The 25,826-nt window shown below is 34.5% G+C and overlaps 1 protein-coding gene across 30 annotated transcripts in view; it reads left to right on the top strand.

The window, feature by feature from the left end:
- Positions 1 to 25,826, top strand: part of Trpm (transient receptor potential cation channel, subfamily M) — a 403,692-nt gene that overhangs the window by 161,197 nt on the left and 216,669 nt on the right. For 25 of the 30 annotated variants that reach the window (XR_012408366.1, XM_073992979.1, XM_073992998.1 and 22 more), the window contains one exon: positions 15,133 to 15,157. The exons of the other annotated variants lie outside the window; for them this stretch is intronic. The gene's annotated coding sequence lies outside the window, so the exon portion shown is untranslated. The remainder of the gene's footprint in view (positions 1 to 15,132; positions 15,158 to 25,826) is intronic. 30 annotated transcript variants of the gene reach the window in all.

The following is a 25,826-nucleotide window of genomic DNA, read 5'->3' on the forward strand; positions in this document are numbered from 1 at the left end:
AATACATGTATACATTCTTTTATCAAAAATCCTTGAACAAAATGTTTCCCAATCTACATTTTTTATACTCTCAGCCTTTAGTCAAAATAATCCTCATCGAAATAATGGTTTTAGTGCCAAAGTGTGTTTGGAAGAAATCTGTTTCAGAAAACTTGAAGTCGACTTAGTTATGTTCGTACGTCTTGGTGGAGGACACGATGATTCTCGAACAGATCAGTCCAAAATTTGGCCTTCGTTCTATTTTGTCCAAATTTTGAACAACTTCGAAGATGGACCATATCAATCCATTCTTTCGGTAACCCTCCACACAGTATTTCAAAAATGTTCAGAGATGTGCAGTTTAAGACCTTTCTCGACAATAAATAAGTGGATAAGTGTAACCTAAGTAGTCATGGCTTCACTTCCTTTTTGCTAATAATTTAGTTATAAGTAAAAATATGATATAAATAAATTAATAAATAAAAATACCTCTCTGGAAACGCTTTCCTTTTTTGCAACAAGTGTTCTCGGGGCCACTATTACTACAGTACAAGTTTTTCAGGGGCAAGTCCACACTTTCAGAGAAAATGGCCCGAAAGCTGTAAAGAACCATCAAATGTAAAACCATCAAAATAGTTGTTAAATGCAGTTTAAGGTCTGTTCGAGGATCTTTAGAAATGATTACTGAAGGTATTCCTTGTGTTTAAAACGGTATTGTGTTTTTCGTGGGCAAGTCCATATTTCCTGAAAAACAAACTGAAAAATATTCTGTGACGAACTGAAATGATTTTTGGGAGCAAAATATTTTAAAAGGAATGACTTCCAAAATAAAATCTACTTTCAAAATGAACTATGTCGGTCCGGTCCATTTCTTCAGGTACCTTCTCCGCAACACTTGTGATCAATGATATAATCCACATTTTGTCGCCAAGTTCATACGTCCGAAAATGGCTACACAATTCTGAAAATCTCCTAATACATAGCATTGGGTTAAAGGATTTTGGTTGTCTTCATATTGGATCTGTCCATAGATGAAAATTTCAGTTCACACAGACTCAGGGTATATTCCTGTCCGCAAAGCCGACTGATTCTTGTTGAGATTTTGACGAAGAAGAGAATCTGCTTCCGATCAGTTTTTGTTTCTGTTTTTTTTTTTTTTTTTTGATTTCGTTTGTCGTCACAAAGTCCTTTGTCAAAGCAGGAAAAAGGAACATTTCTACAAATGTGTATCCATAATTCCCAAAATACAATTCAAAGAGTAACACTATGCAACACTGAAAATGCAAACAACTTCTAGTATGAATTTTTTGAAAATACATATTTAGACTACAAAAACCCTAGTAGGGTTTTGTCCTGTCAGATCCAGTTCGGATTTTAAGGCCTCATCTACACGTTTTTGCATTTATCAGGCCTTTATCTCAGAAACGAATAGGAATTTGGCCTTGCTGTCTTTAGCAATATTGTAGCCCTGTACTAGAAGAACTTATCTTCTGAAAAACCCACATAAGAAAAACTCCGTCCACGGCATCAAAATCTATAAAATATAGAAAATTTTACATAACTGCTGAAATTCTGGTCAGTATGGGCTAAACTATTGGGAGTTGAACCAAGTAACCTTTTGCAAAAATCTTCCAAATAAAGTTCTCAACAACTCTTTAGAACATTCTGAAACTCTAAAATGCTTACTTCAGGGAATGTTTTTCCAAAAGAAAATATTCAGAAAAAATTAACGGTTGTGGAGATACGGTGCGAAATGTATAAAAATTTTGGAATTTTTGCATATATTTTGAAATTTGAATAAATGCAGTTTTTCGAGTTCATTATTTCTCCAAATATTTTATGCTTGTCCTTATCTACAAATTTGCCTCAGAGGTCAGGAGAAGATTCGCATTGGTTTCACAGATATAGCGCCGAATTTCTTTAAAAACTCAATATTTAACCTAAAATTACTATTTAACGCTTAAACAACACCTTAAAACTTACCAACAACTATGCAGAAAATTGCTCAAAAAACCTAACTTCTTCATTATTTCATACTTTCAATAAGTAAACCAATGTAGTTGACCCAAATACTTTAAATATTTCTTTAAAAATCTAAAACATTTTAAAATTTTACTCAAAAATTAAAAAACATGTGTAACATAAGCTAATATTCTATGGGAACGAAAATCATTTTCGGCTACGTCGGTGGAATAGTTTAATGGAGTTTTTATTCTGAAAATGGAACAAAAACCCACATTTTTTTACACCAGTTGCGTGCAGCAAAAAAGAAACCCAGTTGCTTTGTTGCTTTTTGTTTTGTGTGCCATTGAATGATGGAAAGTTGTGAACAAGTGCTAATTAAATATTTCAGCAGGAACTTGTTAGCTTCTAAACTGTACAAATACAAATGTAAAGAAGTTTAATAAATAAACATTTCAGCAACTGCATGTGTATCTATATTTGTAATATTTACTAAATTTAAACCTTTGTAGAAAATAGGTTTTGACAGATAAGTGATTCAAGTTTAAAAAACGGTCCGTTTTTAATCATATAAATAATAGAGAAACTGGCGGCCTACTACTTCAAGTACCAATTAGGATTAAAACCCTTTTTTGGTAAATTCGATGAAACGACGAATGCTATTTTTAAGTCCCTTTGAAATATTTCCTATGGTTTTGTCCTTGGCTGGGTCAAACTCAGTCGTATCCAGGGTCGCCATAAGGACTCACTCACCTACGGAATGCTAAGACGAGTAATCATTTCCTGGGAGTTGAATCGGATATTTATTGATGTAAAACTAATTTATAATCTACTGATTGCGAAAACGATAAGATGTGTTTTAAATAGCAGAATATAATTGGCGCTGGGGGGATCGGCAACTTGGATGGAGTATTTGCGGTTAGAAGCTTCGTACGAGATAAATGTCTGATGGAGTGATAAGGCTCAACTATTCGTTATTTGGTTCGGATGGAGGCGTAGATGCTTTGGAACTGGATGATTCGCTGTTTAGTGGTAGACGATTTAAAAATGATCGGCTCAGTGCTTCGTTGCTGGGTAGTTGAAGATTCGTTGCTTGTATTGCTGGTGTTCGCGTACACAAAATTCATGCGATGGGTACTCGGACAGATTGTGGTTCGGTGCTCGCATGACGGTTGTTCAGGCACTCGGCTCTTGTGTCGCAGATGTTCGGCTACTCAGTGTTCGTATTGCAGTTGTTTGGACCAGGGTTTCGGAGTCGAGGTATTTTTGGCTCGACTTCGACGAGTTTTTTTTTCACGACTCCGGCTCCGACTCCGGGTCGACTCCGAGAGTGAATTCCTAAACCACTAAAACTTAATAAAATGTATACAAATTTTTCACTTTTTCTTATATTTTGGATTATATAGACTAATGTGTTAGTTTTTTCATATTCATAAGAAAGGGCATTCGTTCGAATACATTCGAACATATCAATACTGTTTCTGCCGAATATTACATTTAAAAATAGCAAAGTTAGAAAGTTTTTGTCAGTTTTCCTTTTTTTGCACGAGTATATTCTGGACGGAATTCTTCCGCGTGAGAAAATCATTATGCTTTCAAAATATGTGAAAATGAAGGGCAATACAAATCATAAGGACTACATGCAATAAACACTATAAGCAATTCATAACCAAGTTTCAAACTGGATGTAAGCCAACATTTTAGTGTGCTTAGCCTTGCTTAGCAATTTTTCATGATTTTTTTTGAGAAAACTACGTAACTTTTTGGTAGATTTTTTCTTCATCTGAAAGAGAAAAATTTTACGAAGTTTTGAGGCCGTCTACGAAACCCTGTTTTTATTAAAACATTTTGCGGTGCCAACTCTGTTTCGAAAAATAATAAACCAATTGTCATATATTTTTGTGGCCGATTTCGAGAAAAACAAGGCTTATATGCTGCATACAAAATAAATTTTTCCCATCCAACGCTCATACTAAGGCAATATTGTTCCGATCGACTTAAAAATTTGACCACATATTCTATGCTTTTTATAATTTCTACTTTTATGAGAATTATAAGTAGGGATCGCCCCTTAAACTAAAATTCAGCGCTCACATTTTGAACTTTGGTGTGGAGTGGATAATTTCATTGAAATATTTGAGATATATTGTATACACCACTCAGCACGTAGGCAGATGGATGTTTTCTGGTACTGAAAAATTAGCAAACGATGAGATTTCGTGCATGAAAATATTCTACAAAAATGTTGTTAGGAAAATTTTATTTAGGGTCGGTCCACTAGGACAGAAATCGATATTGTCATGTTGTCATTGTTCTTTATCACTTTTATCCGATCCTTTCTCATGAAAACTCTACGATTATGTATTTCATTGGATTTCGTATACGCTATTGATTGTGTAGAAAACTCGGATACACATGAACTATATCTGTTCCTGGCGGACAGAGCCGGTTATTTGAATGCCTACATGCCTAAAGCCCTCATTGAGTATATAATGAATCCTAGAAGAAAGATTCGCCGTTTGTCAAACTTCTGAGTTATGGCGGGATGAATCTGTCGTTGACCAACAACGAATTTATGATGCCCTAATTCAGAAGCGTAACCAACCGAATTTCATATATAGTTGATAGATTTTGCGAAATTTACCGAAACACATGAACATACGGTTTTTTTCAATCAAAAAATTCATTATGTCATGACTCAGAAATTTCAGCTATGGGATCCTTTGGGGTTCTCAATTGGGGCTTTCATTCCGAAAAGGAATTTTTCCTCCCCCAGATCTTAACTTCAATTTTGAGTCACAGGGTATTCAGTATGATTTCCCATAGAGACCCCAATGTCTTTAATAGAAGACAAGGATGACTTCTCATAAAAACAAAGATGAGAGTACCAATAGACCTTTGTGAGAAGACCAGTAAGACTTCTGACGAAAGAGGTTAAAGGTCCAATCTTAATTCGATTGTCGTAGATCGCACGATGGGTTTTTGAGGCAAAAACTCACAGGGGCAAGCTAGACCTTCAAAATTTCGTGCAGATGTTTATAATCGGTCTAGAAACTAATCTGCCAAATTTGGTTGATATCGGTTCATATATAGATATAGCTCTCATATATATGTGCCTCCGATTTCAAGTAATTGATGGACCAAACACGAAAATTCTGTCCAATTATGATGATATTTGGAACATGTGGCGGAATTCGGACTGGAAATAAGTTTTGAAATCGGTTCAGATTTGGATATAGCTCCCATATATACTTTCGCCCGATTTGAGGTATTTGGTGCAACAAACACGCAATTTCTGTCCAATTTCAATGAAATTTAAAATGTGTGACGGAATTAGGTCTAGAAAAAAGTATGCCAAACTATATCGAAATCGGTTCAGATTTGGATATAGCTCCCATATATATTTTCACCCGATTTTAGGTATTTCGTTCATCAATCACGCTATATATGTCCAATTGTGATGGAATTTAAAGTGTCTGACGGAATTTGGTCTAGAAAACATTATTGAGACATCATATTGAAATCGGTTCAGATTTGGATATATCGTTCATAAATTTTCTTTGTCGAAGTTAATTGTTTTCTCATTTTAGTTGGTTTATATCGAACTTCCTTGAGAACATAGTTTATATATTTTTCTTCTGACAAATTGGCCGAAACAGAGGCAGCATGAATCAAGAGCTTGGTACTGTTGCCGTGTTCATAGGAGACTTCCGAAGCAAGTTTTCTTCCTTCACTATAATTCACATTAGGGCGCCCTCTCTTCTTTGTATCATTACCTTGTTCTAGCGTAAATACTGTGTCGCTAGCTAACCATAAGCTTTCAAATTTTAATACACGATTTTTTGACCTCCAATTTTTTATCCATTTTTGGTTAAGGCGTGCACAAATATTATAAACTTGTTTTTTAACTTCCGTCACGAAGTTGTCTTTAACAACTCTATTAAATTTCGCAGAAATCCAGTCTATAACGTGTTAAGGTTTTTAATAATAATCTTAATTTACATATTATTACCGGTATTTTCCATTTTTAAAAAATGTATAATATCAACAGATCATGTTTTGGCGCCAAAATACTTAAATTGTTTAATTACGACTGAATGTCAGAAATAAACGGCTTGGCATGCAGCCGGGGCCGTTGCCAGATTGTAATTTTTTGGTTTTGGAGGTTTGAAAGTGTTAGGAATATAATTCCATTATTATTTGATTTCAATCACTGACTTGAAAAAATAATTTTTTGCCTCAAAAACCTGCCATTGGCCCCATCGTGCATCGTATCCAAAGTCTCAAAAATGGGGAGGGTGGTCGCTACTAAAGTCAGGCAAGGATGCCAGCAAAGGATTTCGCGTTTGTCGAACATACCAAAAACCTCTTGAGGCTTTGTTTTCCCAGCTTAAGAAATAGCTATCCAGTTATCGATCCCATTCTGATGGGTTCCGTAAGCAGCACATCACGACAACAGCGCTGCACGCCATCTCCACACATTTTAGTCGGGGATTCAACCAGATCAAGCAGTGCGGGATGACAGTGTTGTTGGCGCTAGACTTATCAAAAGCCTTTGATACTGCCTAGCAGTCCACGGAATTGTGCAGGCCACCCTCCGGCTAATTTAGAAACGTAAAATAATTAATTATATGTGTGGACGCCAGTCGTATGCGGAATTCAGGAACAAGAGGGCCAAGCCCCGTAAAGTGAAACAGGCAGTTCCCCAAGATAGGATGGTATCTACAGAACTGTTTAACCTCTACCGCTCTTGCAGGCATAATTGAGATCGTAAGGTATTGTACGATGTTAGCGTCATGTATCTTTAAGGCATCAAGGTCATTTGTGAAAGGCTCAACCCCTATTTGACTGATCTCAACGCCTTTTTTACGCGAGAGATATGCAAATATCCGCCACTAATATACGGCCGAAAATAAAAGTGTCACGCAATGGATGAATATTTAAACCGGTCAGAATGCCGCCATGAGAACTGCAACAGGGTGCCCTCCAATGTCTTCATTGGACCATATACATCAGGAGACAATTATTCTTCCAGCACATCAACACAATAGCATGCTTCTTCATGACTTCTTCCTGTTAGACTTTACTATATCTAGGCCCTCGCCTTATATACAAAATTTATTTAAAAAAATCGAATATTTAAAGTGAAATCGAACTAACTGATCTCCACTGTATGTATAGATGTTACGAAATTAAATACACAGAAGGCAGGCTATATCTAATATCCTCAATGAGATGCAGACATAAACACCTTCAAGTTTACAGTTTAAATTTGAATTGCAAAATATTTAAGTGACAAAATTATCCTTCTTTTTGGTTGTTTGAAACACTGCGTAACACGTAACAGGTTACTTTGCGGGAAAGAGGATTACAAATCCTAACAAAGTATTGTTGCTGTTCGTGCTGGTGATGATACAATTGTTCAAAGTGAAGACTCAACAAGAGGTATGAAAAATAAAGCATAATGGTGTTGTCAGTGACACAAAGTACTTTACATTTTTGCTTTGTTATTGTTGTTGGACAAAACGTGAAAACGTGAAAACGTATTTGCGTTTTTTATACCCTCCACCATAGTATGGAGGGTATATTAAGTTTGTTTTTCCGTTTGTAACGCATTGAAATACTCATTTGCGACCCTATAAAGTATATATATTCTTGATCAGGGTAAAATTCTGAGTCGATCTGTGCACGTCCGTCCGTCCGTCCGTCCGTCCGTCCGTCCGTCTGTGGTAATCACTCTAGCATCCACAAAAATGGAGATAGAACGCTGAAATTTTGGGAAAATGCGTCTTTTGTTTGCAGGCAGGTCAAGTTCGATGATGGGCTATATCGGTCCACGTTTTGGTATAGCCCCCATATAACGGTACCCCCCGATTTACGGTATTTTGCCGTTTTTAGCTACATTTTCAGACCGATTTAGCTATAATTTGACATTTAGGGTTCTTATGTGTCAATAAATTTATATAACAAAAGTTGTGAACATAGGTCCACGTTTTGGTATAGCCCCCATATAACGGTACCCCCGGATTTACGGTATTTTGACGTTTTTAGCTACATTTTCAGACCGATTTAATTATAATTTGACATTTAGGGTTCTTACGTGTAAATAAACTTATATAACAAAAGTTGTGGACATAGTTCCACGGCTTGCTATAGCCCCCATATAACGGTACCCCCCGATTTACGGTATTTTGACGTTTTTAGCAACATTTTCAGACCGATTTAGCTATAATTTGACATTTAGGGCTCTTAAGTGTCAATAAAGTTATATATCAAAAGTTTTTGACATAGGTCCACGTTTTGGTATAGCCCCCATATAACGGTACCCCCCGATTTACGGTATTTTGACGTTTTTACCTACATTTTCAGACCGATTTTGCTATAATTTGACATTTAGGGCTCTTAAGTGCCAATAAAATTATATAACAAAACTTGTGGACATAGGTCCACGTTTTGGTATAGCCCCCATATAACGGTATCCCCGATTTACGGTATTTTGACGTTTTTAGCTACATTTTCAGACCGATTTAGCTATAATTTAACATTTAGGGTTCCTAACTGTCAATAAACTTATATAACAAAACTAGTGGACATAGGTCCATGTTTTGGAATAGCCCCCATATAACGTTACAGCCCGATTTCAGGTATTTTGACGTTTTAAGTCACATTTCTAGACCGAATTAGTTATAATTTGATATTTAGGGTTCTATGTGACCAAAAAACTTATATTCAAAAAAATTATGAACATAGGTACATGTTTTGGTATAGCCCCGTATAACGGTACCTCCCGATTTTCTGTATTTTGAGATTTTTACCTACAAGTTGTAACCGAATTAGCTGTAATTTGAACATTTGACATTTGAAGTTCTTAGTGTCCACCACACCTCTCCACCAAAATTGTGTGAAATTTGGGAAAAATGCGTCTTTTGTTTGCAGGCAGGTCAAGTTCGATGATGGGCTATATCGGTCCACGTTTTTGTATAGCCCACATATAACGGTACACCCCGATTTACGGTATTTTGACGTTTTTAGCTACATTTTCAGACTGATGTGGCTATAATTTGACATTTATGGTTCTTAAATGTCAATAAACATATATAGCAAAGTTTGTGGACATAGGTCCACGTTTTGGTATAGCCCCTATATAACGGTACCCCCGATTTACGGCATTTTGACGTTTTTAGTACATTTTCAGACCTATTTAGCTATAATTTGACATTTAGGGTTCTTAAATGTCAATAAACTAATATAACTAGTGGACATAGGTCCATGTTTTGGAATATCCCCCATCCCATTTAAGTCACATTTCTAGACCGAATTAGATATAATTTGATATTTAGGGTTCTTAGTGCCCAAAAAACTTATATTCGAGAACAATTATGAACATTGGTCCATGTTTACAAGTTTTAACCGAATTATCTGTAATTTGAACATTTGAGATTTGAAATTCTTAGTGGTCACCACACCTCTCCAACAAAAATTGTCGAGGAAGGTCGATGTATTGATAAAGCCCCCATATAAAGTACCTCCCGATTCTCTGTAATTTGATGATTTTAGCTACAATATTAAACCGAACTAGCAGTAATTTGACATTTGAAGTTCTTAGTTGTCACAACACCTCTCCATCAAAAATTGTCAACATAGGTCCATGTTCGGATATTGCTCCCATATAACGGTACTTCCCAATTTCAGTCATTTTAGCTAACTGTAATTTGACATTTGAAGGTTGTAGTGGTCACCACACATCTGCATCAAAAATTTTCAACATAGCCCCAATATTTTACTTAAAATTTTTAACCGAACGTAGTTCCATGTTTTGGTATAGCCCCAAAACAAACCTCCCGATTTTCCGTACCTTTTTTGGACGAACTTTCCGTAATTTGAAATTTAAAAGCCAACAAAAATTCTGCAACGATAATTGTTCATTTAATTCCATATTTTCGTATAGCCCACATACCTCCGAACTAGCTGTTAATGACATTTGAAGTTCCCACGTTTTCGGTATTTTGAGGATTCTAGCTACAATTTTTAACCGAATTAGGAGTTATTTGACATTAAAGGCTCCCATCAAAACTGTCCAAATAGGTTCATGTTTTATTATAACCCTAATATAACGGTACCTCCCAATTTCTAGCCCACCAAAAATTGTCAACATATGTACATAGTTAGATATAGGCACCATAAAAAAGGGCCTCCCGAATGAAGCATTTTATGTACATTATCTGACATTTTAACGTACCCATTTAAAGTTGGGGAAAAGAATGAAAACTAATTTTTCCATTTTAGATCAGAATATTTTATGGTGGAGGGTATGAAAAGTTCGGCCAGGCCGAACTTAACGCTTTTTTACTTGTTATTATTCATTTCATATTTTATTCATTATTATTCGTCATTCACTCACATCCTTACTTTGGCGAGAACAAACGACTGTTTAAATTTTAGAAATCAGATTTGAATTGGGATTTACATGATATTTTTACAACAACACCCATAACAGTGCGGTACTAAGAGGACTCGCTAAGTATCAATCTCAAAAACGAATATTCCAAAAAAGTTAATTTCACCAACTATCATTGACCCTGTTTGGTTGTTTTTATTAAAGGCCGAATTTTTGATACAAGTACAATATTTTATGGTTTTTGCTCGATGAGAAATTCCTTTTTTTCTTTCATACTGAATGCTATGGTAAATAAATAAATTTGAAAGTTACTCTCTTTTCATACAAAATACATTAACACTCAAATTTCTTTTGATAAATTTGTTAAAATTACCAAATTTGATTAAGTTTTCCATTTTCAACGAATATTTGAAATGTGAAAAAGAAAACCCGATGATGAATAAAAACAAAACCTAAGGGCTTTTTAATCAACTGTCAAATTGAAGGGTCATAATGAATTTATGGTCGTCGTTATTTGCAATTACTTTATTGCGTTAAAGGTCAAAAACAATAGATTTTAAGAGTGGTCATAAGTATTGCTTGTTTTAAAGTAAAGTGAGATAATTTACTGCCGTTCTATATTGTTAAGTTAAAACAAATTGAAATTTTTTTATTAAAAAAGTTTGTGGTTTACAACAGACATGTTCTGCGTTCTACGCATACCAACATATTATATTGTTAGACATATAATAAATGCAGGCTTTTCTTTTCTTTTGATGTTTCACTCATACAATTAACACTACTTTTCATCATTAATTAAACCCAAAAAATAAATGTTAAAAGTCCTAAAATAACTGTCTAGAGGTATCGGAATGAAGAGAACCTCTAAGACAAGCTAAGGTTGGTTTTGCTTTTTGTAAGGAACACTTTGTAGACACAAAGAAATAGGAAATCCAACATTTTTTCTCGCTGTTTCAGCATTCCCATGGAGAATCCAACAGGTCCCAACGCTTTGGACGATTCAGCGTTCCTGATGGCGTTCGCAACACCCATTGTAAATTGTGGTGGTTCCTCCTAAGCAGAAAGAGATCTAATGCGGCGTAGTACTCTTCTCTTCTCTCTATCACTCCCAGGGTACTCGACAAACTTCTTCTTTATTGTATAGTCGATTAGCGATCATATTACAATTGTCAAAAAATTACATACTTATATTTTTATAAATTATAAACAAAATAGTAAAATATATCGCTATTCCTCGCTATGCTTATTAAATTTTCTGTGTTCTGGGATTCTGTCCATTGCTGGATATTTTGAATCTAGAACATCTCGTTTCTGCCTCAGGTACGTCTTCCTTCTATATTTGTTTGTAGTATTTGCAGGAGAATGATGTATTTGCTGATAATGTGCCCTAGATATGCCGTTTTCCGTTTCTTTATGTTGTTTAATTATTCTCTTCTCGACAAACTATCTATTAAATAACTTGCGTCGTTACAGTCAGTGTAATGTCGCCCAAACGTGACAGAGGTCCTATCTTCCTTCTTCACAGGGTTCGAGAGTGTTTTAACCCTTGTCCACAAATCTCTTAAACCTCACTTTAATGTCGCAATTCTTCAGACGATTTAACCACTTCTTTCGCTTATACTCACCGACCAACCTGTTAACTTCCAATGTCAGTTCCCTGACTCTGGATCTCCGAAGCGATGATTAGTGAACTCTATGAAACTCGGTCAATCAGCTTTTCCATAATTGATGAAAGTGCGGCGTTCAGATGTGATGAAATCGGGCGGTCTGCTAATGGACACAATTATAAGGAGATGGTCTGATCCAAGAGAAACGGCGGGTTGACAGGTGGCGTCATTCGTCAGACAAGGTGACGTGATGGTTATGTCTAGCGAACTGTTACATTCTCCGTTAATGCTGGTTGGGGCGTTCTCATTGACTGTGCAAGACGTAGAGCTATCAATCTGCACAGCCAGTACTATACCAGCCAGAGTTTTAGAGAATCGATTGCCACAACTCATGATGAGCATTAAAGCCCCCCTAGACCAGACGGTCTGGAGTTCAGCTATTTATCGGCGGGATGCATACCTTAAGCTCTATAGGAGTGATGACGAAGATATCATAGAGACAAATTCCAGAAGATAAGTCTAGTATTTTAGACAAGTTTTTTTATTTGTGGCTTAACCTTACATTTTATAGACTTATGCCCAAAAAAGCCTCAAAGAATACTCTATGGGCAACATGATACTAGTGTATGATTTTTCGATATATCCACTGCATCAGCCTAAAATTGATGCTGACATTTTGAAGCTGGATTTTTTTAATAATTCGGACGTGCAACCACATCATATTCAAAACTCATAATAGGATTATGGAACTCGTAATTTTACGTCGTTAAATGTATGTATATCTCGTGCTCCGTACAGCAACCTAGTAATTGGAGTCCAAAGTTTGATGCGTAAATTTTCTTAAAAACCCTATTTTTGGCGAGTAAAATTTACAAGTGCCATTCAATTTTCTTTGAACCCCGCGTGAATTTAATTTTTTTCGCGACTGATCTAATGAGCTCTAGTTGGAGAACTCCCAAATATTTGTTTCTAATTTTTGTACTCATACCAAAAACTATATTTGGAACAATATTCCAACAATAAGTAATCCTCTTTTGTTGTTCCTATAATATGCAATTTATAAACCCAATCTCTATAAATTTGGTTTCATATATTTCTATGCATTGTCTAGAATATGTAGATATTTTTAATTTTTTTTGATGATTGTATGGATTCTGGGGCGAGATAATTTGGATTAACTTCAAGATTTTTTATTATTTGTCGATTTTCCGCGAAAATAAAAATATTTTTTTTTAATATTTAAGCATCTACGAATAGATATGGAATGTTGTCAACGAATTATACATAAATGTTTTTATATGATAATAAAAACCGCCCGATGCGCGGGCAATTTTGTGAACGCCAACGGATTTGAAGCAACGATTTTTTCCTTAACCTCTACACCAAAAATGGTAGATGTGCTCGCAAAAAAAGAATTTTTTTCAAATGGAATTGCAAAAGAAATTTGATTTTTACCATATAACAAATGAGACCAAAATATAAATAGGTCGGCTGAAGAATAATAATCCCGCATGATGGTTCGAACGTAAACGTCGTACATTCCGTACACAAGAAATGAACTAAGAGAGGTAGCAAGTAGATGTTTCAGACTATGAAATAGTCTTCCGTGCGTTATTTTCCTGATGAAAAAGGTTAGAAGTGGCGAAGAATCTGGTTAAACGGGTCTGACAGTAAACGGCGATAAGATGGAGTTGAAGTTATCGACGCGCAGTGGAGAAATTGAACTCGGGAAGTTGATTATATGATTATATTCTTATTTGTATCTATTTACACGTACATACATATGTATGTATATTTAACATACATATTCTTAGACACAATTCAAAACAAACATTATTCACAGCGTCCTGGGTTAGTGTCCCCATCCAGAATTTAATGTGTTTTCTTCTTCATGGCCATTGTTAACGCCACCCTGTTGCTTTCGTCTCAATGGGAGCATTTATAATAGCTGTTCGACAATGGATAAATAAGCTAACAAGCTAAAAAGAAAAAAAGTCAGCTATTTGTCCTCCACCTCCTATCCTTTCGTCTTGCTTCAGCGACAAAAAATAACAGACTGCTAGTTAAAATGTCAGAAGGCAAATCTCATAATACAAAAATATCTCGAAGCATAACTGCGAGTCGTTTGCTCAAGTTTGCGAAAAGAAATGAGAGTTTCTTTTGCCGTTGTAGATTGATACAATGAAACCAATTTATGTAAAAGCAACAATTGCGAATTTTATTAATTTTTTCCGTTGACATCATCATCCTTACTTAGAGGAAACAAATCAAAATGTTACGTACTTTATCATGGCATAGGTGTTTTAAATGAATTTGATTTACTATTTATTTAAATTATTTACTTGAACTCTTGAAAATATTATGTGTTTTGCGGGATAGTTCCGATTTTTTGAGTTTTTACGTTGAATAAACCTTTATTATTAGCGGTCGTCATGTTTCGACGCGATAAATAGTGAAAGGTCTGTTCGTCCTACTTTCCAAATATGAGGTGACCATCTTTTAAGTTTTTACACTTTCAAAATAATTTTTCCAGGTCTATTTTTTGACGCGAAAACCGCGTAGAAGTTGAGACAAGAAAAGGTTATGCAACAATGTATACAAAATCTAGAATCATTTCACTTCCACCTTGAACTCCTTAGCAACCTCGGAAACGTAAAGTTTTTAGGCGGTTTCTGGGGTGAATTATTTTTGACAATATTAATCTATATGAAATCGTTCGACTGACGGATCTCAAGTCTTTTTTAATATAATCAAGGATTAAGTTCTTACGTTTTGGTAGTGGCTGTACATCGGCATCGTTAACTAATTTGGTGCAAACTGTAAACAAGTTTTAAATTTTCCATTTACGGCCACAGGATAGCCTGTCTTACGGGCCTGATTTTTTTTTGTATGAGGCGAATATTAAAAATATTTCAGTTGCGAGTTTTAATTTGTGAGTTTGTAATTCCGTTAAAATTACCGATTTCATTTTCTCCTGCAGATCAGATCATTATTTTATGTTTTCTTTGGAAATATAAAAAATAATAATTTATTTCATGCGGAAAGCCATTAGTGCTGAATCCATCTGAAGTAATATTGGAAACGAGAAGAATCTCTAATCTGAGCCCAGACATTTTTGTCAATAATTAAGTTCTTTGTTTTGTGTTTGTATTTTACAGCTAATTAAGTTTTATTTTATCATTTCAGATCACCTGTTTCTAATATCAAAAAGGTAATTATTACGTATATGTACATAGTAAATATTCAAGTGTTTAATCAATTGTTTTATAAATAATACCATGCAATATTTTAGGAATTTTGAGTTCAAGCAGAACTAAGATCCAAAATATTATTATCTCGTCTTAACATTGCTTATTGTTACTTGTTTCGAACATGTTAAAGACAGTTTTGTTGAGTCCTTAATAGGCCACTCAAGTGGCTACTCATCCTTAATAAGCCACTCAAGTGGCTACTCATCCTTAATAAGCCACTCAAGTGGCTACTCATCCTTTTCGTCCATTATGATCATTCTTGGGGTAGATGTGGGTGATATCTAAAAAGGGAAGGCAATACTTGAAAAAAAATGAAGAGAAAAACATAAATAAAAAGAAAATTTGGACTTTAACATTTCATTCTCCTCCAATATCTTGTAATTTAATTTTTTAACTTCCGCGAAATATCAACATGGACGTTTTCATTTTTCGTTTCCGTAGTTTCTGAGTCCTCAACAGATTTCTGCTGAATCCCTACACTGGCTGAAAACTTTACTAATTTCATTACTCCATTGTCACTAACTTTATTTTCATAATTCATATCTTTAGTGTCTGTCTGCCTCACTTACGAGTCCCCATATGGGAACCCCATATACAAGAATACAATGGTAATATTCTTCATAATCTTTTTTAATATTTGACCTCTTAGGTGGCAACCTCAATATCTTCTGATTTCCCACTAAGTCATAACCTATGTTATTAGAGAATAACTATTTTTATAGTTCTCTGGTGAACTTAAGCTGTTCACCTCAGCTATGCAAATTAAACAAAGAGATTTAATAGGTAAACATATGTCCATCTTCTCTTCTCAGCATTCCGCTCTACTAAGGAGAATAATCTGAGATTGTATGGAACCATTCCCATGCGATTGAGCTCCCCTCAATTATGTAAAAAATCCTTCCTTGCTTCCGTGAAGGAATTTTCTATTTTGGACACTTTTCTCTAGTCTTCCTTGCTACACTGTTTTGAAGAATTATTCTCGCATCTAAATAATCTTACACATGTACTCGCCCAAGATCCTTTGATCTTGAATTAAATCAAAAATATTCATTTTCACGAGGTGCACTTTTTTTCGTCACTTTTTTCCAATAAATGATATAAATGGAAGGACACAAGTTACTCTACCAAATAATACTTACTCGTCTGGAATGGGCCTTCCAGAAATGATCCCATTGTTATTGCTTTAATATTTTATTAAAACAACAATTTATTGGTGGAGAAAATTTGACATCGTTCGCCAAGGAGTAAGACAAGGAAGTTTATGTATATTTTTCATCAGTTCCCTAGTTTGTTTGTTTGTGGAAATTTTCTGGCAAAGTTATCTTAAATAACATATTTAAATAACCTGTGGCGAGATGCGAAACTATAGTCTTCACTGCCTTACCCCTTGTCTAACAACGCCAAATTGTCTCTACTAATAAATTAGTCGTTTAATAATATATTAAAACAAAAAAATGGGATTAATCCAAAATACAATTATCACAAACAAGTTATGGTTCATGTAACACGTTAAATCTTAATTCCTCATAAACTCAAACTTTTTTTTTTAAATTTCGATGGGACTATTATTGCGAACTACAGAGCAACTTCAAAATCGGTTAACAAATTGTTTTTGGTCCATTTCACTCCTTAAACATTTTAAGATCATCACCAACAACTAACCACCATACAAAATTTTCCTCCAAAAGCGCAACTCAAAAAAATTTTTTTTAGTTGACAATTTTTATTTTTTATACGACTTCTATTTTATTTTTTTTTCAAGTGGATATCTCTAAAACACAACGAGTTACAGGTTATTTTCTAAGAGTTTTGTATAACTCATCAAACAAGTTTTTTGAGTTTATGAAGCACTAAAGACTTCAAATCATGCTTGATCTTGCACAGATATTTAGCTTTGATATGTAGTTATTTTATTTTTTTTTTTTTTTGTGTAATAATCTTTTAAAGTTGGTAAGTCAAATTTAAATCGGGAACTTAAAACGCGTTTTTGTGGAAACTTGATTTTTTGAAATATGTCACTCTTTGTGTAAATGAGCGATATGTGTACTGTAAAATTGGGCCTCTCGATTTCGACTTTTATCCACGTTTTTTGGATATTTTGGCATATAAAAGCTAAACCATTATGATTTCGATCCAGACAATAATTAAGAACTCTCTAGTACATCGCAAAAGCATCGGAACGCGGCTTCAGGCAGTTCTTGGCTCGAGACAGTAGTTAAATGACACTGGAAATGTAGTTAAATGACACTGAGATACAAAAGTTCCCAGAAAAAAAAACGCCCAAAAAACGGAAAACGGCTTTTCCTTGTGCCCTAGACTGCTTAGAAGATACCAAACACGAAAACCAAAACTAATGAAATCGGGTGAAAAATAGATGAGTTTTGAAATTTTTTGTGTTTTGCAAGTCCGTCTCTCCGTCCGTCTGTGGTAATCAATCTAGCATCCACAAAAATTGAGAGTGGACGCTGAAATTTTGAAAAGATGGGTCTTTTGTATGCGGCATGTCAGGTTCGTAGATGGACGATATCGGTCCACGTTTTGGTATAGTCCTCATATAACGCTACCGTCGATTTAAGATATTTTGACGTTTTTTTTGCCGAATAAGCTGTAGTTTGGCTAGCTATGGCTACATTTTGGCCGAATTAGCTATAGATATGATCAAGAAACTTCTCCATCAAAAATTATGGACATAGGTCCACGTTTTGGTATAGCCCCGATTTTGGTGACTCCCGATTCCAGGTATTTTGATGTTTTAGAACAAAAGTGGGCCTATGACAATCATTTTTTGTGGAGACTTTTCTTGATCATGGAGTGCTCTATGTGCCAATACAATTATAGCTAATTCGGTCCGAAAACGTAGCTAAAACAGTCAAAATATGTTTTTTTGTTCAATATTTATTTTGAAAATTATGAGAAATTCAGTTAAAGTTCTTTTGTGCGTTTTTTCACACTTCAACCACTATAACTTAGCCATTCGTAACCGATTTAAAAAATAGCTTATTCGAAAGATATTATTCACACCTTTAAAATGGTATGGGATCAAAAGAAAATTGAAAATCTTAGAAACCCCGTTTTTCACTACATTTACCGTTATAAAACAAAAATATTAAGTGACTTAAAGGAACCAAAGGTAATTTCGTTATACATGAACCCCAACACGATACAATTTTTGCATCAGAACGCTTGAATATTTTGTTGGTCAACTTTTGTAGCACATTGTCATTTATCGACATTTTCTAAAAAATTTGCACTGTTTTGGCTACAATTTTCATCTTTTCATCGAAAATATCAATGCTTTAGCTGTTATATGCAAAATAGTCAAAAAAGTGGATAAAAAACTTCAAGTCAAAATTGGAAGTCTCGATTTTCACCGTAGACATATCGTCGGTGTCATGCTTAAGTGTTCCATACGCCACTTGCCTGATTCGAGAAAAACTCAAGTTAATGTTTGAGCCCATACGGATTAAAATTGGTGCAAAAATCCAATCCTTAAGAGCTCAGTTCTACTTGACTAAACTCAAAGAATATATCAATAGTTTATTTTATTCAGATATCTGATAGTATAGAAGTTATGGGCGATTTTTATAATTTTCGTGTTTTTGGCTGTTTGTTTCACATGGAACACATTTTGTCACATTTCAACAGAACCACTTTTTATCAATTGTGTTCCACCTCTCTTATATCGACGCCTCCAAACAATAGTATGCTAAGTCGACTTAGCATGTTTTCAAGTTCTTTAAATTTTTATATTTAACGTCCTTTAACTTACATTCTGTCAAATTTTGGTAATAATCGGACAATCCGAACAGAAGTTATAAACAAATATGTACTTAGCATAGTACTGAAGGTCAAAGAAATTTCCAAACTTTTAGAGCTTGTCCTGCAAAACTCACTGTTCAGAATTAGCAAACCATTATTTGGAGGTGTCGAACGTCCTTTAACTTAAATTCTGTCAAATTTTGGTAATGATCGGTCAATCCGAACAGAAGTTATAAACAAATATTGACTTAGCATAGTACTGAAGTTCAAAAAAATGTCCAAACTTTGAGAGCTTCTCCTGCAAAACTCACTTTTTAGACTTAGCATACTATTATTTGGAGGTGTCGATATGAAGTGCTACTGTGAGGTTGAAAATGCACGGCTTTAAATGAAACATTTATATGAGCAAATAAATACATTAAGGACCATTATTATAGGTCTCCATAACATTTATATATTTGAAATATATAGAAGTAGCGTAGAATATGTGGTAAAACTTACGATCGAAACTGATTTTTGCATTTCTAATGTAACATAAAAACTTTAAACGAATTTTTCTCAAAACACCATTTTTGTAGTCGTTGTCCACATTAGCTTCATGACGAATGAACGTTTATGCGTATATTTTTGTGGGCTTAAATCAAAATCTTGTCTTAAAACGAGGGGATTTTTCATAGGAGTCGTTACCTCAAGCGAAAAGAAATTGTGGTTTTCATATAACATTACATTATTCAAAAATATTTAGATTAAAAAAACTATTATTCTTCAGTTTTTAAGCCCAGTCCTTTAAAACAATTTGTCCCATATGCCACATTGTTCGTAACTTAACAAAATTGGTAAATTTTTTGTTCCAAACGCAATGATTTTTGGGGCGGAACAATTCGTTTTTGTTTATTTTTGTTCCATACGCCACACGGCATGGATACGAAACACAAAATTTCAAAGTTGTTTTGTTCCAGGCTTTATGGATATGGAACAAAAAGACAGGATTTTTTACGTCACAAAGCGGATATGGGACATATTGACATCTGAATATCTCAAAAACTATAGGAGATGGAAGAAAACCGATTAAAAAATCTGAAAGATCATGGTTTAAAATCTAGTAAGGTACCTTTATCTCAAAATGTCAAAAATGGCGTATGGAACACTAAAGCATGACACCGACGATATCGCTCATTTACTCAAAGAGTGTCACATCGCAAAAATCATGTTGCGAGAAAAATGCATTTTAAATTGTAGATTGAAAATTAAATTCCCAATTTAAAAAGATTATTATAGGCCGTTTACATATAACCGGGTTAACCCAGTGGGTCTGGGTTTCAAATGCCATTTCCACTCCTAGTAAATGAGATGTAACTCGTTGACTTTTTGAGATATAGACATGAACATTTGACACAATATAAACTAGAAGTCGTAGAAAAAACTGCTAACCAAAAAAAAAAAATACATTTTTGAGTTATGCCACTCTTGATATGGTTTAGTAGAATTTTTTGCTCAGTACAATCCTAAGAATCAGAAACGCGACGCTTCCGGTAAAAATTTGTTTCTTCCATACAAATCGCCCTGGCGTAATGTATAATGATCCGATATTAACAGTTGTATTCAATTTCGATAAACAAATTTCTTATTTAAGAAATATCTGCAGTAGAAAACATGCATACAATCGTTGGAGGAACTTTTCGGCGGTAGGGAAAAATTGACAACGTATTTTTAAAATATTTGTCCATGCTCTTCACGGCTATGGCTATGGTATTTTTGTTATTTGCCAAAAATGCAAAAAGTTATAATCCTGGTATAAATACTTTTTCGTTTATGACATTACATTTATTTGGATATATTAATGACACTATTTTAATTTCAGTATTGTTATTTTTTCAATTTAGGCAAGATCGTACCTACCACATATTCAGATATTTCGACATTTGGTGCTATTCGTGGCCAACAAACTGTCAACGTATTTCAAAAAACTCAATGCACATGGACAACAAATATTTTGTGTTTTGTCATCTCTCTTCTGACATAGCAGCAGTGTCCTTTCATTGTCCTTGTGTTTGGTCTATTGAGGAACGACTTTTTTATTTTTATAACATTGTGATGCCACATTGCCTATGGAAACATCAGTAATAGGATTGTTGTCGGAAGTGGAGTCTTGTGTGCGGACTTAACCACAAATTGCTGAACATTACCGCTTAATGGAATTAAATATCTGATGTTGTTTGCAATCATACCAAGGAATAATTGGCAATACTTTAAGCCATTTAAAATAAATATTTCCAACTTTTAATGAAACAATCTAAAAAATTTATTTGCGTGCCAATGCAATAAGAAGTCATTGGACGAAACCAAAACTTATGCCATAAAATAGTAGCTACATATTTCTTTGAATTGAATATGAAACACCACATTCCTCTTCAGATAAACAGATTGTCTGATAAAAGTTTTCACAATTTACTCGGATTTCATTTCGAATAAACGAAAAATATTTAGATACTTTACTGTTGGGAAAGAAATATTAAAAACTTTATGGATTTCGGTGGTAGTTGTTGATAGTTAACAAACTTTGGTACATCTACCATTTTGGGATGTAATGAAGAGTTGTGGGTGTGAAAACCATCAGCTTTCTAAAGCTCAGTAAAATTATGATTTTACTCTAAATCAATACGTGTGTATGCAGGATTTCGTTCTGAAGAGTATTTTTGTTATATATTTTTAATTGAAATATTTACAAGTCGTTTACAAACCATTTTGGGAAAGTTTTATAAAAATAATTAGGGCGGTGCTGGTGCTGGTTCGACCGGTACCAGGAATAATTAAAGCTAAATATTTGTATTCAATATCGTTACTTTGAAGGTTTGTTACAATGTATTCTATGGTTTATATGGATCACTTATTATTTACAAAACCATTTTGGGAAAAGGTTTATAACGATAAATTATGTAATGGAGAGACAGAAAGTTTCCATTTATTATTTTAAATTTTGCCAAATCAACACGTACCTTATTTGATAATGCTTAACAAATGAAAAACAAAACATAATAGTTTTCCTGCATTACAAAGCACATGTCGAAACACCCAGGCCAGTCAACATTAGTCATCCATAACTAGCATCAATCATCCATCTTAAAATCTTGTTGCCTTTCGGACAGCGATAAAAAGGAGATCCCATATCATTGGACTAATATGAATCGGTCTGCAAGCATTAATATGATAATCTTTGGCACGAATCAGAAGTGGAATTCTGTAACTCATTTTTTGAGTTACCGACAAATATCGGTAAAATCAAAACGCAAAATTATGAATGAAAAGTTTTAATAAAAATGTTGCCAACTTCTTGATATCGGTGGAACTTAACTACTACTACATTTTCGTCGCTATCTTACCGAAAAATGTCCTTAATTGCCGAAATTATAATCATTTTAATGTTACCGATTTTTGTCGATAACTCGAAAAATGAGTTACAGAATTCAACTACAGAACGGATTTGAATTAAACTTCCTTCATTTGTAGATGACGGAGGATACATTGTAACTATTATTTAAGACGTTAAATTTGAAACTATATTGCCCAAGCCCCAATTTCCAATCGAATCAGTGTTATACGAGTTATAGAGTTCTTTTTGGACAGGAAATATCGCTATCAAATGTATTGGCATAAGTTGACATCTATTAGGATCGTCCACGATTGTCAAGAGCTGAATCCATTGAGTTCTGAGCATGGAAAAAAATAGAGTAGGTTCATTGACTTTGATCGACATAAATATTACATAATCCTAATCCTAATCTTGTAAAACTTGTACTCTTTGAGTACTACCACTTGCGACAATTTTTCAATAGCTTTCCAAACATGTATAAAATTCGAAGTTAGACTATAGTAAAATCCTTCCCGAACAAAAAAAAAAAAAAAAAAAAAAAAAAACATCCAAACATTACACATTTTGGCTTAAGTACAGGTTGAGACCTGTTCACGGATAAATTGGCTGTGATTTGAAGGCGGCTGCCGATATCACATATCGGCTAAACTACCTGTAAATGAAAGGTGCTTACGCATGGGAAAATAAAAAATCTATGAACATTGCTCTTTCATAATCCGCTAAAACTTCCCAAGCATAAGCACTTTTCATTTAAAGATAGTTAAGGCGCACCGTACATGACATTGTTTTATAAGGAGGCGTTAAAGTCAGAGCATTGTCCCAATTTGAACTTATCTATATCTCAAAAATGGTTTAACCCAGGAAAAAGTATAAAATATAGGAAAAGTATAACTGTAAATCTTGTAGAGAATTTTCCTAGCTACAAGATTTTCTCTAATTCTATTTCGATACGACTTGCCGTTTTCAAACCTTAAAAATCCCTACAAATGTGAACTTTGATCGCGATTTATTTAAAAATCGCTCCGGCGAATCAGAATCAGGTTTTTGTGTTCTCTGTTGACAGGGAATATCTCTACGAGTATCTAATTTTTTTGTAAAAGTTCACCTTTATTCAGAACGTTCGCAGTTGTCGATATGAAGAAACCCAAAAAAGCCTTATATTTTTCAGAAGTTCGTACTTTCAGAAAAAAATTTTCACAAAACTCTGGAAGCCGCTAAATCAATAATTTTTGGGATAAAGAACAAATTGGGTAAACTATGTCGGCATAGCTTATTAGTTGTATTTCAAAAGATGTTTGACCAGCTAATAGCCCGATACCAAATTACCAAATTTCAGCAAATTTGATGTTCATTATTAAAGACATTGAAACATTTTTGGTAAAAATTCGTTAAACTGCAAAGTGGTATTTGAGTTTACTTATGCAGAGAGAGAGAGAGAGAGAGAGTGACGAAAAGTTGGAGCACTTTCTCTGTCATTGCCCAGCTTTTGCAAACATAAAAATCCAATTTTTGCGAAAGGAATCAGAATTCTTTAAATAATTGCATTTAGATATAACTTCTTCAGAAAAACTTAGTCTAGAGCGCGCAACAGCTCTAATCTATGTAGGTTAATTGTATGTTAATATTGACATGTATATAAATATTCATTGCCTCTCTGCTAGCGAGGGTATAAAATAGGCCGCGGCGATTTGAAAAACTTATTGGGCGCGATTCTGATTTCTGGGATTGGGACTGATCAAAAAAGACCACTAGACCATATACCTACGGTAAAAATCGAGCATCCCGATTTTGACTTGAAGTTTTTTATCCACGTTTTTTGGATATTTTGACATATAACAGCTAAACCATTTCGATCCAGTTCATTGCAAATGCATTGAGACGCTCCTTCAGGCAGTTTTGGTCTTGAGACAGTGAAAATTTATCGAAAAATGTCTATAAATTACAATATTCTACAAAAGTTCACCAGGAAAATATTCTACGTTCTGATGCAAAAATTCTATCGTGTTGGGGTTCATGGACAACGAAAATATCGTTGGTTCCTTTGGGTCACTTCGTTTTTTGTTTTATAACGGTAAATGAAGTGAAAAACGGGGTTTCTTATTGTTTCCACAACGGATTTCTATTGATCCTTTTTCCTTTTAAAGGAGAAAATAATATCCTTCGAACAAGCTATTATTTTTTTAAATCGGTTAACAAATGTGTTTGAAGTGTGAAAAAACGCACACAAAAATGGGAAAAATGTTTTTTCCTTGTGCCCTAGGCTGCTTAGAAGATACCAAACACAGAGAACGAAAACTAATGAAAGTCCGTCTCTCCGTTCGCCTGTGGTAATCAATGTAAGTTCGTAGATGGACGATATCGGTCCACGTCTTGGTATAGGCCCCATATAACGGTACCGCCCGATTTGAGATATTTTGATGTTTTTAGCTACATTTTTTCGAATCAGTTATAATTTGACATTTAAGTTTTTCAGTGATCAGTGATCACCAAAAAATATGGACATAGGTCCACGTTTTGGTATGACTAGCTGGTGCGCACCATAACTCTCGGACAAAGCAACAGATTGGGTCCAAAATTTGGCATTCGTAATATTTTGTCCCAACTTTGTTTAAGTTCGAAGATGGACCATATCGGTCCACTCCTTCCGGTACCTCCCCCACAAAAGTTCAAAAATGTTCGCTAAAATGGGGCGCAGGATGACTCTCGAAAGGAGTAACCGAATTAGTCATAACTTTGCATATAGTAATATTACTTTCAGGCATAGATCGGGTTCAAATATGGACTATATCGCTCCACACCTTCGGGTACCCTCCCACACAAAATTCGGAAAAAGTAAACTTTAAGATCTCCTCTCGGACCGTTTTGAAATTTTTTCAGCATATTGTCTTTACGATGGTACAACTTTTTTGCAGGGGTAAGACTGCCGGCACCAACAACACTGGATATTTCGTAAGATAACCCTTAAAGGGAGAAACCGATTTGATTCAAACATTGTACATCGTTTTATTCCTTACAGCCTTGAATTATATCCGAGTATTGACTACATCGAACAGCTCTTTTGGGTACTTTCCACACAAAATTTAGAAAGAGTGCAGTTTAAGGACTCACCTGGGATTGGTTTTAAATTTTTGGCAACATGGTTCGAGGCCGAAGGTATATCTCCATCGGCACAGCTGACTGACACTTTCTTACTTGTCTTACTATTGTCTTATTTGGCTAAAAAATCCTCTGACATATTATTGTATATAACCATTGCAATAATTTAAAACAGCTGTTGCTCAAGAACTAAATTTTCTAGCAATTTATGTGGGAAAACGTATTCAAATCCTGCGTAGGTTACTAGAAAATGGCCTCTCTGAATGTCCCTCCTCTGGCCCCCGTGCGTACGTTTCTCACTTTTTTATATGACTAATCAATATCGTATATTAATTTCTGTGGAAATTCAGCTATAAATTCAACTATTCTACCTTCTACCGACATGGATGAATTTTTACTGAAAT

This window comes from Musca autumnalis, unplaced genomic scaffold (assembly GCF_047663935.1).
Source record: "Musca autumnalis isolate F117 unplaced genomic scaffold, ASM4766393v1 scaffold_5, whole genome shotgun sequence".
In the NCBI taxonomy this organism is placed as follows: domain Eukaryota; kingdom Metazoa; phylum Arthropoda; class Insecta; order Diptera; family Muscidae; genus Musca; species Musca autumnalis.